Consider the following 14,897-nt stretch of genomic DNA (forward strand, 5'->3'; position numbering starts at 1 on the left):
AAAAGCAAACAAAAAAGATCTAGGGATTAGATTTGGAAAGCACTGCCTACTATGTCACCTTTTGCAGTTCCCAATGTGGACTAATATGTTAAAGGCACTGATAAGTTCTGCAAGAAATAAAGTCATTAAAGGTTTCTCAAAGCATTTGAGTGCAGCACTTTTATTCTTTTTGTAGCAGCACACGTTTTTGGGAGGGCCCTGCTCTTGATTCATAGAATGACAGAATTACAGCAACCGATGTAGGTTTTGAAACAGCTTTTACAGAAAGGGGAGTTTTCTCCATGCCAGATTGTGGGCTAAATATTCAGTGCATCATTCAAGTCAAATGTGAGATGATTAGCGTGGAATATCCTAGCATCCCTTAAACTCTTCTCTAGCCAGCAATATCATATTTTCCCTTTGGAGATACCTGTCCTGCTCTCAGCTGGGTGGAGTGTGTGAATCCTGACTGACTTAGGTTAGCAGTTTCTCCCACCTTCTCAGCCACAAGGATTGGTTCCAGGATCACCATGTGATCTAATTAGAGCCGATGAAACAGAAGGACACATTCGTAAGGGTTCTTCATGAAAATATGAAGAAGTTACATCCTGGAAGCGCAGCACCATCTTGCCACCCCTGGATGTACCAGTTGCACGGTCTGAATCATGTCAAAATGGCAGAAGGCAGAAACTGGAGATGCAGAGAAGTTGGGCCCTGGTGACATCACTTGAGCATCTGGATCAAGCCATGCCTGAAGCTGGTTCCAAAGACTTTGGTCAATATATTATTACTGCCTCCTTCCTTCCTTTCTATTCCTGTTTTTTTTTTTTTTAAGCCTCTTAGAAGCTATGTTTTTCAACAGTTCTTAAACTCAGATCTGCCAGGTTTCAATGCCTGTCTTCTTACCCAGTACATATAATACCCTGTCCTGGGTGATGGAGTCAGAGGTGCCTTAGATATTGTCAAAGTCCTTCGTTTCACAAAGGAGACCAAGACCAGGGAAGTCAAGTGACTTACCTGAGGTAACACAGCAAGCCCATCTCAGAGCCTGCATTACTGGCTACATACCCCCCATATTTCCACAAAGCACCCCACTTACATTCACCTGACCTCAGCCCCTTGTGCAGCTCTGAGGCCCTGGGGATGTCAATGCCATTTCTGATTTTTAAGCAGATGATGGCTAAGACACTTGTCTGTAACTTAAGCTGGGCACCGTGTCCCAAGCCATTTGTTGCCAATAACAGTTCAAGTGTTGACACCTCGAGAATGACTTAGATTCCTTTTCATTTCATTTAGTGTGAATTCTAATGACCTCATCCTCGTCCATTCTTTTTCTGATGGGTTTTCTCCAGTGGGAGAGAATGCTGACAACTGGCAGCTGGCCTACATTCCCGGATGCATTCCTCAGCTAGCAAGTTGTACTCTAATCCAAGTGTCAATACTCTTCACGTGTTTTCTATGTTTCACTGGAATGTGACCCCTCAATTTACTGGTGGGGACACCTAGAGTCTGGAGAGCTTGGCTGGCTTGCCCAGCCATAGGTGTGAGGCAAGCAGAGTTGGGGTTTGGGGCACCGACTCCCAGGAGAGGATTCTTTCTCCAAAATGACATTTCTTTTTCAAGAAAGTCCTTTTCAGCTCTCTCCAAACTATAAAGCCTTCAGTGGTGTTTTCAGGGGTGACGAAAACTTTGCTCTGTGATTTTGGACGTTGGGAAATGGGAAGAATTTCACTCTGCAAATCCAGTCTTTCTTGAACTTCCGTAACCACCACGGGGGACCCTTGAAATCATCCAGACTGGCCTCAGGTTGGTTCTTGGGGAAGAAATCAAAAGCATTGAGTGCAATGGCCAAAAACAGATCCAATTTGCGCCTCCAGTTGCAGCGGGGTGGCCGCAGGAGAGCCACTTCTCAATCCTGAGGGTGTCTGGTTCCTCACCATGAGAGTCAAGACTGAGATTCCTAAGCAGTCATTGAAAAGAAGGAGGCTGCTTTGGATGAACTGACAGGGAACGAAGCCCCCCATGAGCTGTTACATGGGGAAATGATACTGCAGCATGTGATGGCGTGATCGTGTCTGTGGCAGGAAGGGCAGCGGGGGAGATCTAAGGGTACCTGTGTCTCCCACCCCCTCCTTCATCCTTCCTTGGGCACATTGCATTATCAGCCCCAATTCTTCACCCTTGACCATGTATGTGATCCTGCAGAGCCCTCCCTCTCGAGTCCAGTCTCAGCCAAGCGACTGGGTTTGGCCAGTGAGATGCTAGCAAATATGATGCATGAGGAGGCTGGGGCAGTGTGTGTTTTACTTGTGCTCTCTTGCTCGACTGCAACTGCCATGAACACACGCTCAGTGCAGCTTGCTGGAGGATGAGCGACAAGGGGGCAGAACCGAGGTTACCCCAGCCTAGGCCATCCCAGAATAACTGACAGTCAGCCAACCCCTGGACACGGGAGCCAGCCCGGCCTAGATCAGAACTTCCCAGTCAAATCCAGTTTAAGTCACTAACTTACAGACTCATGGTGAGGGGCGGGAGGGATAAATGGTTGTTGATTCACACCTCTGGGTTTGGGGGTGGTTTGTTACACAGCATTATTATGTTGCTAGGTGACTGATACACTTCTCATCCAATCCTGTCAATTCAGTCCTGCGAATTCTAAATCTCTCAAACCTCTTCATTTGTCACCTCTCCTATGCCACCATCACCCTATTCCAAGCCACCATCTCCTCCCTCCTGGATTTCTGCAATAGCCTCCTCCCAGGTCTTTCCCACACAAATTTCTGGCCCCACAAATCAGTTCCCCTCACATATAAGCCACCTTCAGGAGCTCCCTGGGCTTACAAGTTACCTCTCTGCATCTCCAAGTGTATGAAGCAGAGACACTCAAAGATACAATTCAAAATTCTTAACAGATACTGAGGAAACAGAAGACAGCCAAGTCTGGCAGTCTTACAATCCCAGTGTCAGTCGGACACAGCTGCCGTGAGGATTAAATAAGGAAACCGGTTCTGCCCACCAGGAGGAGGTAACAACCAGCTTTAGAGCTGGAAGGAATTCTGAAACCAAAGGAGAGTCCAGCCTCCTCGTTTTAAAGTGGGGGAAATGAAGGCCCAGAGAGGGAAAACAACTTGGCCAGAGTCATACAGTGACCAGGAACCTGAGAGGGGTTGGCATGTATTTGTTGGGTGTATGAACACTCATCCAGACTCTGCCTTCCTCCCTTTTGCCATGTCCCTCTCCATGCCCTGACCCCCAGGCACCTGCCGCAACCCTGACTGAGAACGGGGCGTTGGGGGGGGGCGGTGCTGGAGTGGCCGTTCTGTGCGTTCACCCACTCAGCACAGTGGAGCTGACTTGTGCCAGGGGCAGGTTTGCTGAGAAGGCTCCAAGGACGGCTCCCAGGCGAACGGCGCAGCTATAGGATCTACGCAACCTGAGGCTCAAAGCCGGCTCAGCCAGCTGGCTGGGCCACGCAGCTGTCCTTCTCTGCACCACTGTTTCCTCATCTGTGAAATGGGCACAGCAGGACCCCAGGCCTCGGGAAACGGGAGCCGCTGTGGTGACACCACTGGGGCTTTTGTGGCCTTCCTTTTGGTCTGTTAGCTTTTCTAAAGATGAGAATAAATAAATAAAGCAAATAGGAAGAAAAATAGATTAAATAAAAGATAAACAAAATACGTAGGTGAAAATTCAAAGATGCCTCATGAAAGGGCCCCTTCAGGGACCTCTGTCTTCCTACGGGTCTCAGGGGGAGGGCAGGGGCTTATCCTACACCCCATCCAGTCCTTATGGTTTGCCTTGCAATTTTTCTTTTTAACTCAAAATAGTCTCCGTAGATGATTAACTCTGACCAGATGTGGAAGAAAGGCAACTGGGAGAGGACGTCTGACCCCAACAGAGGAAGACCGGGCTGAGGACCGACCCCTCTGGGCCTCCCACGGGTGCCAGGTGGACTGAACTTGGGGCCACCTGAGAGGGGAGAAAGGGGCGGATTTGGAACCGGCCCCCGCAACGTGCAACTCGGGAACAGGGGCTTGGAGCCAAGAACCTGGGTTTGAATTCTGTCTGGGCCACTTACTGTGTGACCATGGGCAGGTCGCTGCCCCTCTCTGAGCCGCAGTGTCCCCTTCCCGTTAGGGTGGCACCTGGCTGGCTGGCTGGGTTCCAGCAAAGGGTAAGAGACAAAATAAGTGGGCAAGGTCAGGTGACATTTAAAAAGCTGAGTAGGTGTAAATATCTGAGCAGTGAGTGTGGGGTCGTAGTGCAACCAGGGAAGGCAAGAGGCACCAGGGAAAACACTTTAAGGAGATACCCACTCTTGGGGTCATGCCTCACTCCCCTCCTCCTAGTCCCAGTCTGAGGGTTGGGGCTGGGGAGTACCCCCATTTCCATCACCCAACACCCCCTGGATTACCAGGTAGGAAAAACACACTGCAGGCCCCCAGCCGTACACCACTCCCAGGTCCCAAGTCTCCCCCAATGGCACCCCCATCTGCAAACAGCCTTAGGCGGCCTGCCAGGCAGGAAGGAGTTAACTGGAGACCCTTCCAAAGCAAACCGGCCCCAGCACTTGCTTGTAGCCAGCCCTGAACTCAAAACACATGGGGAGAGGGAAGCCCCTCCCCACCCTCCCCCACCCTTAGTCCCCCCTTCCTGCTCTGGCTGCCTTTGTGAAGCACCCCCCCTTCTCCTCCCCCCTTCACCCTAGCCCTGGCCATCAGGTCCTAGGGATACTGCTTCCTTTCCGCCCTCCCTCCCCTCCCCATCACCCCCAGTCTGTTCCCACTGACCCCTCCCCACTGCCCGCATAAGTGTCAGCTGCCCACCTGCACGGGAGCCCCTTGCCTTGGTGGACTCTCCGCTAGCCCTCGCAGTGCAGGAACAGCCTGGCTCTGCTGACATCTTTGCTGCTTCCATTGGCTCCTGAGCATGGAGATGCCCTTGACATCCAGGCAGGGAACCATTTGCTCCAGGGCAGAGAAGGAGCCCCGGAGGGAGACAGGGCAGTGGCAGCTGCCCAGTTGCCCTGGGGTGAGCACAAGGAGCTCAGGAGACCCTGGGGGGATCCCTCCATGACTTTCGTGGGTGGCCCACGCAGACGAGCTTCGGAGCAACAGGGCTGCACCTAAAGGTTCTCTCACTCCGGCTACCTTTAGCAAAGCGGGAGCATCCTCTGGCTTTTAGATTCCCTGCCCCTCAGAAGCAAGGAAAGGCCGTCACTCAGCGCTGTGTTTTCAGTAATAACCATCGTGAGAACATTGTAATGCTCCCACTGGCACTCCAGGCCCTGTGCCTCAGCCCTTTTGGTGAATTATTTCATTCAATTGACATCCCAAGCCTGAAGCGTGGGTAGGGCTCTTCCCATTTGAGAGATGAAGAGACTGAGGCTCAGAGAAATTTGAAGATGGGCCCAATTCTGTTACTATTTAAAGTGGTAGAGGAAGAAAGAAAAGGTCAGCCTTCCCCACCCACGCCTGGTCGTTTATCAGTTGCCAAAAAAAAAAAAGAAATTCCTTTACCTGGTCGGAGAAGCTTCCAGATTGCACCAGAGACCAGGGGAGGGGTCACGCTTAGGGGGAGATGGAGTCAGGGCAGACTGCCCACCCAGGTAGCCTGCAGGCAGAGGACTTCATCTCCATCACATAAAAGTGTTTTTAAAATGCTCTCTGCTTGGGATGCCTTTTACTGACAGTGTGCAAGGCATCGTGTCATCTTCAAAGTCCCCTACAAGGGAGCTCCCACCCCTCTTACTCATGGGGAAGGCGAGACCCAGAACAGGGGAGCCTACCTGCTAAGGTTACAAGCTGTTGTTAGCTTGATCCAGCAGCATACCCCTTTTCCCCAACCCGGGGGCTTATCCGGTGGTTCAGCAGAGGTTGTCAATGTCTACCCCCGTGGTTCCTAATGCAAGTCACCACCAGAATCCCCAGGAGGCTTCTTACAATGCAGACCGCTTGGTCTGGGAGCTTCTGATTCTCGAGGGCTGGGTGGGGCCCCAGAATCTGCATTTCTAACTGGTTCCCAGGTGAGGGAAAAGCCGCTGCCCAGGGACCCCGCTTTTAGAGTGAGAGGTCTTTGGGTCACCTAGCAGGCATTTTGAGAAGCACAGAAGAAGATGTTTGGGGTAGGGCTGGCAGCACCCAAAAGTCATTCCACAGGTAGGTTGTGTCTTCCTCTTCTGCAGCCAGGGAAACTGAGGTCCCAGAGAGAAGGTGCCAGGGCCAGAGTGACATCGCTGGGCTGTGACTAGACCCCCCAGGCAGGCCAAGCTACATAAAAATTTGCAGGAATTGTACCCCCAAAAAATAATTTAAAAAGCACCGGCCCTGTCCCAGGGTCTCCTGGCTATACCCCATGCTGAGAGCACAGATGACAATCGGGAGACATTTTGGGGGTGGGAGGGTCACAGGGACGACCCCAGCTCCGGGCTGCAACCAGCCTCCAGGGGAAGCAGCCTGCGCATTCTGTCCTTCGGGCGAAAGGCTGAGGAGGCCGCCTGGACTGGATTTCAGTTTGTTTTCTTTAGGCGGAGCTACACCGCGGGAAGCCGACCCGACGGAAATCCAACCCCTGAAGAATTTGGCCTGGCCTAGCCGGGGCTCCCGGGGGCCCCCACCAGGCCCCCTCCTGCCCCCGCCCCCCTCGGCTGGGTCCTGTTCTTGAGCATTTCAGCACACTGTTAGGAAGGGGGAAGGGACAGCTGGGCAAAAAAGAAGAACATTATTATTATTATTAATTATTATTATTTTTTTGCATGGACAGGCACCGGGAACCGAACCTGGATCCAGAGACCATTATTGTAAAAGTCATGGACCGGGTACATGGAGTCTTCAGGAGCCTTGAAAAATGGAGCAATTCTTAAAGAAAGACTCGAGAGCCCAGAGGGGCTTAAACCGAAGCCCCCTGCGCTGCACAGCCCAAGCAGGCACACATTGAAACCAAACACGTGGGCAGAAAGGAGAAGGGAGGAAAGAAAGCAGCCCCTCCTGGCTGCCTTCCCAGGCTCCCACCCTGCGCCTGCTCTCTACCATGTCCCCAGCTTCCCCCGCACGGGGACACCGACAACGGGACCCCAGACTCGGGCGACAGAGAGGTTGTTCTACCCTCTGGTGCTGGGCCCCCAAGTGAAACCATCACCTCTCGGCAGAGTCCTGGGTGAGGGGCAAATAAAGCTGCCTCCCTGTTTGCAGTGACCACACAGGGTGGGGCAGGACAAAATGCCCAGCAGGCTCCCACCTGGGTCACCAAACGACGCCATGCACATATTTAAGACAACAGGCTCTGGCAGTGCTGAGACGGGGAGGGGGTGGGAAACAGGGCAGCCTTCCTTTTTTTTGCTGCTGGCCCCTCCCACGCTATCGGAATTTTTCTAACAATATGTGCATGTCTTTTGGCAGCTGCACTCTTCACAATAGCCCCAAACTGGAAGCTATCCACAAGCCTATCAATAGGCAAGTGGATACAGGAGAATATGGGGGATTCACAGAATGGAAAGCTCCCTAGCAATGAAAAAGAACAGACAACTGATACCCTCCAGAACTTGGGTGAATCCAAGATGCACTTGGGAGCAAAAGAAAACGGGTACAATAGAGTACCAACTCCTCAGCTCTGTTTAGTGGAAATTCAAAAACAAGGAAAATTAGAAGTCAGGGTAGCAGTTACCCTTGGCTGATGCGGGAAGAGACAAGAAATAAAACACTTCTCGTGCGTCAGGCGATTTTGAGTGTTTCCCGAGAACCGGACATCATGTCAAGCACGTGACATGCACTGAATCCTCATGAGTTTTTATTCCCGTTTCATAGATGAGGCAACTGGGGCTCAGAGAGCTGAAGCCCTTTATGCAAAGTCAGGCAAGGAGCTGTGGGAAAGGTTGCAGTTTGAAGACAGTTCTGTTTGGTTCCAGGGTCTGTGTCCCTAAGCAGTCTGCGGAGCTCAAAATCAAAGGCTTTTGACAGCTTCGAGATGGGACTCAAAAAAACCAGACCTGGGCTACTCTGAAACCAAAGCTCCAGGCCTCTAACCCTTATTCTCTAAGTTAAGGCGTACAAAATGCTTAGCACACAGCAAGCGTTCATCATTAATATTATTTATTATCATCAACAATGATAGTGATGAGCATTGCCTGGCAACTAAGTGTAAGGTGAAAGTGAAAGCAAGGAGTCACCTTGCTGAGAAGGCACTGATGGTCAGCTGGTGGCTGTAGCACATAGGGGGACACATCCAGAAGTCCGGTTCTGGGAAGCTTGTGAGACCAAGCTGGGTTTCCACACGTCCCAGAGCCCAAACTCTGACACAGCCTTGAGCCTGTCCTCCCAGATCCCCAGGTCAGACCCTCCCAAGGTTTTCTTGATCAACTGGACCAAACCCCATGGCCTGGCCCAGGTCAGAAGGAGCCCAAACGTGTTTGTGAATAAGCCTCAGTTGGAGCAGGTGGGAGGCTGGGGCCAGCTCAGTAGGCGCTGAGCTATGCACTGTGAAATGTGCATTAAAAGTATGTCAGGACCTCGGGGTCAGGCTCCCAGGACAATGCTTATTCCCAGCCCACCTGAATGTCCCTAAGTATTTGAGAAAGGAAAATTGAGAACTCCTTGAGTCCTCCTCCTGGGACAGACAGGAAGGGGCTGCCCTGTGACCTTTTATGGGCACATTTCACACACTGGGAAAGGCAATCCCAGGCTGGCGAAGCTAGAGATTGCCTCAACGGTCATCTAATCCAATGCTTTCCCATTCTATAGAATGGGAAAACTGAGGCCCAGAGGAGGAAAGGGCCTTGCCCAAGGTCAAAGGGTAAGAGTCGAAGCCTACTTGCTGCATAGCACCTCTTTTGGCTAAAGTAATTCATTGTTTAACCCAGAGGGTCTTGGAAGTCTTCACTTATTTCACAGGTATTTATTGAGCACCTACTATATACCAGCCTCGGTGCTAGCAGTCAGGAAGACAACGTGGAGCAAGCCCAGGCAAGGGCCCTACCCTCAGGGAGCTTATAGTCCAGGACAGTAGAGTTTCCAGACCCCGGGACCAGCAGCCATCTGGTATACACATTCTCAGCTTTAGAAATCCTGTCACCTGAGCACTTAATAACCACAGGCTCAAGAATGGGGGTGTTGCAGAGATGAAGAAGGCATGGTTTAGGGTCCTAGAAAATTCAGTGAATTAGGTAATACATGCATATAAATAACTACTAATTGAAGGAAAGGAGTGATAGATGTTAAAACAGACAGAGACAGTCCCAGAGCCTGGGAAGATAAACAAGGACTCCTTGGAAAACGTGGAATTTGATGTAGGTTTTGAAACCATGAAGGATTTTGTTAGGAGAGATGACACAAGACAGAAGGCATTCTAACCAGGAGGAATGGCTGCAAGTAAAGGTAGAGAGGCTGAAGAGTGGATGCTCTGTTAAAGAGATAAAAAAAAGGGGGGGGGCTCCTGAGTTGGAGCAATGGAGAGAGGCTAGAATGGTGACTCAGGGTCATGTCATAAGAGGAGTTCAAAGTCAAATGAGAAGGCTATTCTTGATTCTGAGGCACAAGGAGAGTATGGTTGAAAATTTCATTTCCTTATTTCCACTCCAGATCTGCGAAGTCAAAACGCCTGGGACCAGTCTGGCAGTTCCTCAAATGGTTGGGCATAGAGCTACCAGGAAGCAGCAATTTCACTCCTAGGTATGGACCCAAAAGCACCGAAAGCAGGTGCCAAGATACTTGCAAACCAATATTCCTAGAAGCCTTATTCACAATAGCCAAAGAGTGGAAACCACCCAAATGTTCAAGAACTGCTGAGTGGATAAGCAGAACATGCTACAACCCTACAATGGAATATCATCCAACAATAAAAAGAAGCGAGTTCGTTTCCTGGTGCCTGCCCATGCAAAAAAACAAAGAAGACGTGAGTATGATACATGCTACAACATAGAAGAGCCTAATAACATCAAGTAAGAGTAGTCAGTCGCAAAAGACCCCCTAATATGCAATTCCATTTACATGAAATATTCCAGAAAAAGAAAATCCAGAGAGTAGGTTGGCAGGATTGGGAGTGATGGCTAAGGGATCAGGATTTCTTTGGGGGGTAATGGAAATATCCTAAAAATAGACTTTTGTTTTGGATGCACAAGCTGCCGGAAGCCATTGACTTGTGCCCTATAAATGGGTGGATTGTAGAATATGCGAATCATGTCTCAGTAAAGCTGCTTTTCAAAAATGTCTGGGACTGAGAGCCCAGAAAATTCTGCATTTTAACCAGCACCCTGGGTGACTCTTGCTTTCACTAAAATCTGAAGACTACTAGTATAGATAATAGAGAGCCATTGAGCGTACGAGGCTGAAGAAAATGCATGCCGTAGGAAGTATTTCCAAAAGGTGTATCTGGTGGAAGGAAGAAAATGAAAGGGCGCTATTAGAGCAGCCGCGTCCCCGGGCCTGGAAAGCCTGACCTACAAATTCGCCAAGTTGCTTCTTGGCCAAGTTTTGGGATGATGGCGGTAAGTTTATTGAAACGCTCCACAAATATCTTCCAATGCCTGAGTGGTCTTCCCTGATGACCTAAGACCCTTTTTTTGGGGGGGGGGAGCCTCGATCCTTCATTCCTTTGTCAAAACCCCCATGTTCTTCCTAAAAGCATAAGGCAAAGCCATTCCTGCTAACATGATCACAGGGTCCAGGACTCCAAATGGCAGGGCATGTCACGTCAACCTCCCCAAAGAGTATGGTCCAACCACCCTCTCCTGCTTCAACCTGCTTGTTTCGGGTTTCCTCCAAATCTGGTGTCTCTGGCTCCCCAGTAAATTCGCATCACATTCTGGCTCATCGACTCAACCCCACCCTGCCCGAATGCCTGTGTCGTTCCTTCCTCTACTCAGCAGGTGGTTGGCTGGCATCAGGCACACCCCAGGGCCCATGGAACCTCCTCTGACATCCCAGGAAACAGGCTGGAGTGACCCTGGGCACCCCACTTTCTGAGCCTGCCCTCCTCCCCCACCCCTAATATACTGCCTCTCTGCAAAGAAGCAATGGCAGTCTCCACCTCCACAGGTCAGCAGGGCCTCTTATGGGGCCCCATTGCTTCGTTGCATCACTCTCTGGGAATTGGCTGCCCTCAGGTTTTTTTTTTCCGGAATGTTCCAAGAAAGGAATATTCCAAGGAGGGTTCACACTTTGGATCATGGCTTTACCCGGCACAGAACCTTGCATTGTGCAAATCGCTTGTTATTTCATGCCCCTGAGCCTCAGTTTTCTCATCTATAAAATGGGGTCAGCAACACTACCTACCTCCTAAGGCTCTTGTGAAGCCTAAATGAGATCATCGATTCTGTCAACAAATAATTTATAAAGCACTAGGCATTAGTCCTAAGTGTGAAAGAACAAAATACACAAAGAGGATCCCTGCCATAAGCACAATCAATACATAAACATTATAAGTTGGCATCTGGGAACTGGGGCTGCTGCGTTTGTTGGTCAAAGTGCTACAGTCTCTACTCTTAAGATGTGGGCACTTTTCTAAATGCAAACTGCACTCTAATAAAAGTTTCTAAGACTAGATTAGAAGTTAGGAGGTGATAGAGGTTAATCAATTTAAGCTCGGGGAACAAGGAAGAACACTGCAACTGGAGCTGCACAGGCTCTGTCGCCCCTCCCAACATGGCTTCTGGAATCGCCCCTTCCGGACACCTGACTTCCGGAGAACCACCCCTTCCTGACGTCACCTGACCCCCTTCCTTAAAAACTGCTCACACCATCACCCAGGCGCTGATTCACCTCCCTCCATCTTGGATTTGGTGAGCTCTGCCCGGGAGCGCAGAAATAAACCCGCCCACTTTAAATTTCCTGGTCAACCGTGCTTCTTTCTCACCCTTTCGCCTCCTAAACCTTTCAATCAACAAATACACATAAAAGGTAGAACAAGAGTGATGGGGACAGCGAGGCCAGGGTAGGCGGAAAGACTTCTGATTTAAATAGGGCCTTCAAGTTTGGTTGCAATAATGAGGTGACTTTTGAGCAAAGCAGTGAAGCAGGTGAGGGAATTAGCCTTTTGGATGTCTCAGGGAAGACGATTCTAGGCTCAGGGAACAGCCAGTGCAAAGGCCGTGAGGCAGAGGTAGTTCATGGAAGTTATTCATTCTTATTAACAAGGTGTTTTCCTGATGCTCCTCTTTGCTTTTCACACCAGCAGCATGAGGGAAGCTGAGCAAAAAGAAATGCCCCCATCTTATGAAGAAGAAACTAAAGACCCAAAGAGGGGAGAGATTTATCTAGGATTACGCAGCAACTCATTGGCAGATGGGGGGCTTGGGGGCGGGTTTTCTCACTTCTTCCTGGTGAGGCAGCTTGCAGCAGCCCCCAGATCTCAGAACACAGCAAAAGGGCAGTTTCTTCTCCCTGCTCCTTGCCAGCCACCACACGTGAATCACAGGTTCCATCGGGATTGTCTGGGGAGAATGCCCACCCCCGCAGGCCCCCTGCCCTCCACCCCAGCCCCTGATACACAGGGCCAGCCCATGACATCAAGGAGGCTGTCGCCGAAGCAGCTGAAATGGCTCATGTCTTGGCAAGCTCTCGTTGGTGAGACAGGAGAAGCCTCTAGGGAAGGAGAAACGGAAACACAAAGGCTTCATCCTTAGAGCCAGCTTGTTCTCTCAATATCTGTTGAAAAAGTAAAGGTTTCATGCTCCAGGCTCAGGAAAGTGGAGACACCCAGGTGACAACATTGCTCGCAGCATCAGCATCCCGGGAGGCAGCGTGTGCACCTACTATGTGCGCCACCTGTTGGCTGTGCACCTACTGTGCCCCGAAGGTGCTGTGGGCAGGTGGCCACCAGACGTGGGCTTTGGAGGAGGCCCCACAGGTTGCATTTTATGGGTCCACCACTGGCTTCCCGACGAGCAGTTTCATTGCTGCAACCTCAGTTTCCTCATTTGTAAAACAGGGCCGCTGGCTGTTTCTTCTTAGCAGGGTGGCTGGGAGATTCAGCGAGATCAATTATGTCTAGCGCTTAGCATAGCACAGGGTCCTAGCACCTGCTCTGCAAATGTTAGTTACCTTACTTGCTTCTGTGCTTTTGTTTATCATTCTCACCACACCATTAGTTGAGAGGATCATTTCCCTTTTCAAAGCAGAAGTTAAGGTCCCAACAAGGTTAAATGACTCATCCAAAGTCTTACAGCCACAGGACCAGCGACAGCGTTCGTGGAGCCCGGTGCTAACAGACAGTGTGGGGCTCCTTTTAAAAACCCATGAAGAATTGGCGAGATGGCAACAGTGGAGTATCAAACCGAGCACAGGGCCCTTCTGAGGGCACGTGCCCATGAAGCTGGCCTGCAAAAAAAAAAAAACAATAATTAGGTGAGCAAAACCCGAATTCATATCCAGATCTCCCTGACTCCAAAACCAGAGCTCTTTCTACTTCCAAACACCCCCGTGACCTAAAATTTGATGCCACCAGCCCAGCCATGAATCCAACGGGCCCCCCACAAGCATCTTTCATTACCGCAACAAGAAAGCACGTGGGCATGCATTTAGGGGAGGATCCAGCGACATGTGACATCCATACCAATCCCTGCCCAGAAGTTAGCAGGAGACTTACCCACCTCCCCACCCCAGGAAAACCCTCCATATCAAAAGTTGCCTCCTTCCCTGGAAGCTGAAGCAGAGAGAACCAAGGGAAAATGAGATGGGAATGAGACTGCAGAGACCCAACAGACCAGTCCATTTAGGATCTCACAAGCCACGAGCAGGAATTGGCGCTTATTTCAGAGAACTGGGGAGCCATGGATGGTTCTAATCCTGGGAGAGGCATGGCCAATCTCAGGAAGAACAGAGCCCTCTGTCACCCTGCCCGGCCCAGTTACCAGGAGCAGGGCCCCCACAGGCAAGAGGCTTGTCTTCAGTAAAAAGCCAACCCAGGAGAGATCACGAGCCAGCGCTGCTGGGGACAGTCCACTCCACAGCCTGTCGCCAAGTCTCATTTTACACCTTCATTCCTCGCAGGCTGCTAGGTGCATCACAGAGCATCCGGCACAAGTCTGAACCCACCGTAGGTGCTTCACAACCAGAGCCGGTCCTGGGGCACTTATGATGTCCCTGGCACAGTGCTAAGGCTGTGTCTTCATGGCTCAGTGCATCCCTATATGAATCCTCTATGGGGAGGATGAATAAATACCCAGAGGTTCCCAGATGTGAGGTCCCAGAAGGCTGGAGCCGCTCCCTGGTGGATCTCTCCGTCACAAGCACCTGTCTTCTTAACTCCTTCTTCGCCCCACCTCTTCCTCATGCACCAAGGACATCCAACAATCTCTCCTTTGACTCCTTCCAGAGGCCTTCTACATTGTGGGCAGCAGAACAGGGCCACAGCTGTGAGAAGTGTCCGCAGAGACGGTACAGGGGAAGCCCCAGCCCAGAGCTCAACACATGCACACACTCAGTACACGCTTGCATGGTGATCGGACCCTCCCAGTGGCAGTGGGTCAGGGAGGTCTCGGGCTATTTTTTTTAAAACTTTTTTTATTGTATAATAAAACATGTATACAAAGTAAAGAAAGAAAAGAGCAATCGCTTTCAAAGCACTCTTCAATAAGTAGTTACAGGACAGATCTCCGAGTTTGTCATGGGCTACCATTCCATCATCTTAGATTTTTCCTTCTAGCTGCTCCAGTATATAGGAGGCTAGAGGACTAAATATTTTTTTATCATCACAATCGACTTTTTTTTTCTTTTTTTGTGAAAAATGATACATATGGAAAAAGGCAATAAATTTCAAAACATACCACAATAATTAGTTGTACAACAGATTTCAGAGTTTGGTATGGGTTACAATTCCACAATTTTAAGTTTTTACTTCTAGCTGCTCTTAAGACACTGGAGACTAAAAGAAAGATCAATTTAATGATTCAGCAATCATACTCGTTTGTTAAACCCTACCTTCTCTGT

General features: G+C 50.1%; 1 long non-coding RNA gene across 1 annotated transcript in view; it reads right to left on the reverse strand.

Moving 5' to 3' along the window:
• Window positions 1-8,082: 8,082 nt before the first annotated feature.
• The window catches only part of LOC143684051 (uncharacterized), a 29,412-nt gene continuing 22,597 nt past the window's right edge, over window positions 8,083-14,897 (reverse strand). The window contains exon 3 of the long non-coding RNA XR_013175814.1: window positions 8,083-13,286. This is a non-coding gene — a long non-coding RNA (uncharacterized LOC143684051). The remainder of the gene's footprint in view (window positions 13,287-14,897) is intronic.

Source organism: Tamandua tetradactyla, chromosome 5 (genome assembly GCF_023851605.1).
Source record: "Tamandua tetradactyla isolate mTamTet1 chromosome 5, mTamTet1.pri, whole genome shotgun sequence".
NCBI classification, from domain to species: Eukaryota; Metazoa; Chordata; class Mammalia; order Pilosa; family Myrmecophagidae; genus Tamandua; species Tamandua tetradactyla.